Below are 4,590 nucleotides of genomic sequence, written 5' to 3'. Positions count from 1 at the left end.
CGCCGCCACCGCCACGGCGCAGGCGCTGCCCGGGCCGCGCCTCGGCCTGGCGGCACCGCGGGGCTGCCCCGGGCCATCGGCGGCCTGAGGGACATTGGCATCTGAGGGGTACGGGGACTGTGAGCGAACTCCGGGGATCTGAGGGGACACGGGCACTTCTGAGGGGACACCGCGCTTGTGAAGGAATGCCGGGGATGTGAGGGGGCACCGGGGCTCACGAGGGTCCCGCAGCCCGTGGGCTCCCGTGGCCCGGCGGGGCAGGGACACGGATGGTCAGGCCGCCCCGGTGGGCCTGCGGAGCCTCGGGATCCCCTCAGGCTGTGCTCCCAGCTCTGCCTTCTGGGGCCAAGTGTTTTCACATTACTTTGTAAAAGTCACCAGAGAACTGCTCAGAAAGGACCCTGGGGCTGTGGAACAGGCGCTCACAGGTTAATGAGTGCAGGAGTTAATGTGGCACAGGGCTGTGTATTCAGTGTATGCACTATGTATTCCATCCCTTGTGTACAATCCACACCTCAAGCAGGCACCGTTTCCATAAAAGTGGTGTAGGTGGACTTAAACCTTTCCCATCAGGTGGGCTGAGGCCAGGGTTTGCCTCGAGAATGTGCCTGGCCCCTGAGCCCCCAGAGCAAAGGGTAGCAGGTGAGCTGGGGGCAGTAGGGACCTGGTTCTTGTCCCACAGAACATCTCACATGTAAAGATGTTTTTCAGAGTCCATCCCAGTGAGCCATGGAACACCAGCCACTGGGCGCGAGCAGGAGCAAAGCGGACCTGAAAGGCAGCTGCTCACTGCATGAAGAGCTGAGTGGAGCAGCTGCTCCCACACAAGCTTAGCATGAAGCAGGAATGAGCTCCGTGTGCCAATGGTGGAGCAGTGGTGGAAGGCAGCATGAAATAACCCCTGGGGTATGAACCCCCTGACTGAGCCCACCATGGGGCTGCAGGGCTTGGAAAAAGCATCTCCAGATGGGGTGTCCTGTACAGACCTCAGTCTGCCATGGGCTAGTCGCCCTTTCTCAGTCGCTCCAAACGCCAGGATGTGTTCCTGATGTTCACTAAGCACACAAAAAGTCCCAGCAAAGCCAGGACTCAGCCAAAAGACCCTGGGAAGCTTGGCATGCGCTTGTATTGGTTTCTGTGGCTGGTTGCTGAGATATTTTTTTTAAGCACCTGGACACTGTCAGGAGTGACAGGGCAGGCTGGAGTGTTTCTTCCATTCCTGCCCACCATGGCCATGAGGACACTGCACTCCACAATCACTCTGTTATTTCCCCTGGCATTGCAGGCAGCAGCAGAACATTGAATTGCCTCACCTCACTGCCAGCCCCCTGCACAACCACTTCAGTTCCAGCTCTTCCCATATCCTATACAGGTACACCCTCAATTCCTTTGTTAACCAAACCATCCCCTCAGAATTTTGACAGAAAATAAGCAGCCCTTTATCAGATTTGTTTGAATTTACCTTAACAGGCTGGTGGGTGGTGTTTAGTTTCCCCTAATTCCTGAACCAAGATCATTGTCTGCAAGCCCTCCATAGTAACCAGTGGCTCAGCCAGGAATGCCTTAGTTCAGCACATTTATGAAGTCGTCCAATTACCATTTTAATTTTTTTAATTTAAGCTGTTAATTCTTGATCATTGCTCTATAATTTCATTGGTGGTTTCCTAGGGAACAACAATCACGACCTGATTACATTCAATTTGGAGAGAGAAGAATCCATGCAGTAAACAGAAATACAGGGTGCTTTAAAAAGTCAGACCCCAAAAGCACGAGAAAAACAGATAAAAGAGTGATAGGGAAAGGCAGACAGAAAATAGTGGGAAAAGGCAATTCTTTAAGATTTATTTCAAGAGCCACCAAGCCAGCATCAGAGAAGAGAAACTTCCATCCTACTTAGTGCTGTATTGAAAGTAATAATTAGCAATAAAAAAGAAACCCATAATAAATAGATGAAAAGGGAAATAATTAACAAATTTCTCCATTTCATAACTGGTAATTTGCATCAACAGGGCAATCTGGGTGCCTGCAGTCACTCCATAGGGGATTGTGTCTGCAGCATTGCACCTTTTGCCTGGTCTCAGCAGGAATTTGCTGTCTCTTTCCTACCTGGAGCATTGAAAACCAATCTGGATTTTGGGCTGCAAAAGGCTCTGGCTCCTGGAGAGCCTCTGGAGAGCAGGACAGAGCAGATCTTGAGGACACCTTTGGTTCTTTGAACATTCCAGCTCTCAAGTCCTCGGGTGAGGTGCCAGGGCCTAACCACCCTCACAGGGAAAGATTTACCTCTGGATAATTCCCTGTTGCACTGCCCACCCATCTCACCCATAAGCCATTATTTAAAACTCCTTCCAGGGTTTCATTTCAAGGGTTTGCACCCCAGTTTTGTTCTCCTTTAACCAGAGCTCATCTGTCATGGAGATGCTCCCTCTATCCCCCAAGTTTCTCTTGAAAACTGAAATTTCTCTTGTAAGCTGAAATTCACCCCCATACTCAGCAACCTGCAGCACTGCCTGCCCTATTCCAGCTTCCTCGAAAGCAGTGGGTTGGGTGAATTTTTAACTCCCTTGTTCTCTGAAGAGGGAAAAGTATAAATTTTTAGGGAGAAGACCTGTCTTCCTGTGGCCTTTGCGTGTTGAGGATGGTCTGACAGAGTCACAGAATATCTGAGCTGAAAGGGACCCCCAAGGATCATTGAGTCCAACTGCAAGTCTGTGCTGCTGTGGGAAAGTGCAGACAGCTGGGGTGGCAACAGAAAGATCCCTGTCTCTCCCCTGCAGGAGTTTCCTTGGTGCCAGCTCAGTTATGTCTCCCTTATCTCACCCTTGGCTTCCCAGCACACTGCCAGCAGCCCAAACACATGACTTATCAGATTTAGGTGCTGGCAGAGATCTTTGAGCTTGACAGAATGCCCAAAGCTGCCAGTTCTTCAGCCTCTTAATGAAATGAGGCTGTTCCTTTTCTTTTACACAGCTCTTGGATCCTGAAGTGATGCCTCTTGAGAAGCCATGCTAGAGGCCTGGGAGAGGCCTTGGAACCCTTTCAGCTCCAAATTGTCAGGTCCAATCCAGCAGCTTTAAGAGGTCTTGGCTGTTGGCACACCCATGGGAAGTGGCCCTGGGGACAGCAGTTGCCTCTCTGGGCTGAAGGGGCAGTGCAGGCAGAGCCTGCCCCCGTGTCTATGGCCTCTCCATGCAGCCTCTCCAGTTCCCACCACACTGGGAGGCTCACCCAGGCGCAGAGGAGCAATGGTTGCTGAAATTCCCAGCCACGTCTCCTCCATGCTGGTGGTGTTCCAGGGTCTGTCAAGGGCCTGGAGCTCTGTAACCCCCAGCAGGGACACAGGGACATCCTGGAGACACTTTGCTGGAGGCTGGTGTGGATAGAGATTGTGCCTACTCCCTGCAGAGAACTGCCAGGGAAATCACACTTGAGGAGAAGAGGGATTGGGAAGAGCAGCAGGTATTCTGGAAAGCTTCCTCCTGTGTCACCCTTCCCAGCCCATGGAGATTTTCCTGTGTCTGAGCACTCCGAGGGGAGTCTGTTTTGCTGTGCATCTTCTCAGCACTTAAAGGGCAGAGTGATACACCAAGAGACTCCAACCTGGCAGCCAAGACTGGGGGGCTGCAAGCTGGCATGCCTTGGGGTGAAAGGGAATAGGGGCCCCACCCTTGGGGAAAAGAAGCCCAAGACATCTGGTCCTTGGCAAGTGTGGGGGCACCAAGAGAAAGTGTTGGATCCACTCACCCTCTTTAATCGGAACCACCATCCTGGCATTTTACTCCTGGGCAATGGCACTTCAGGGTAAAAGTGCCAATCTCAGGGCTGCACCATGCAGCACTGCAGCAAAGTTAAGGATGGGAAGAAATGAGGACAAGATGGAAAATGCTCTCAACAGAAGTCGGTGTGTCTTTCCCTGCACCACAACTCCCAGGATGTGTCCAGGGAAGCCCTTGCTGCATGTCCCTGAGCCACCAGCTGCTCTGGAGGAAGGTGCCACTGGGCATCATGGGGTGTGTGCCCTGCTCACGCTCCTTCCTCCCACGTAGGGAGCAGCAGGATGCTGGGATGGAGGGCAAGGAGCAATGCAGATGTGGTTACACAGGGACAGTGGTACTGAATCCCTTGCCTGGAGACTGCCCAGGGTGGCAGGGCCATGAGGGTAGCAGAGGAACTGAAAGAGGAATTACTTAACCAAGTTCTTCTTCCCAACATCTGCATTTGGCTGCTGGCTGAGAGATGAGGGGCCAGCGCACCCTGTGCCAGGCCCACACTGGCATGCTACCCTGGGGACTCACTGACACACACCCTCCCCACAACCTGTCCTGCATTTTGGATGTTGTTTGGACAGGGAAGGGAAGGTCCTTGATGGACAGAGATACGATGATTTCATGACCCAGCCAGCACGTTTAACACAGGTTAAACCCTGAAACCATGTATGGGGCGAGCAGGGCTGGGGTTTTCTGAACCCAGATGGTCTGAAACAGCAGGATGGACCTCCCCACTGCTGCTGACAGGATGACCCCTGTGGCTTCCCCTTGGGAATAACACCATGGGAAACAAGGGTGACAACAGCCAACAAGGAAAGGTGGT

This window comes from Passer montanus, unplaced genomic scaffold (genome assembly GCF_014805655.1).
Source record: "Passer montanus isolate IOZ18808 unplaced genomic scaffold, ASM1480565v1 scaffold8, whole genome shotgun sequence".
Classification (NCBI taxonomy): Eukaryota; Metazoa; Chordata; class Aves; order Passeriformes; family Passeridae; genus Passer; species Passer montanus.
This window is presented reverse-complemented; position numbering follows the sequence as displayed.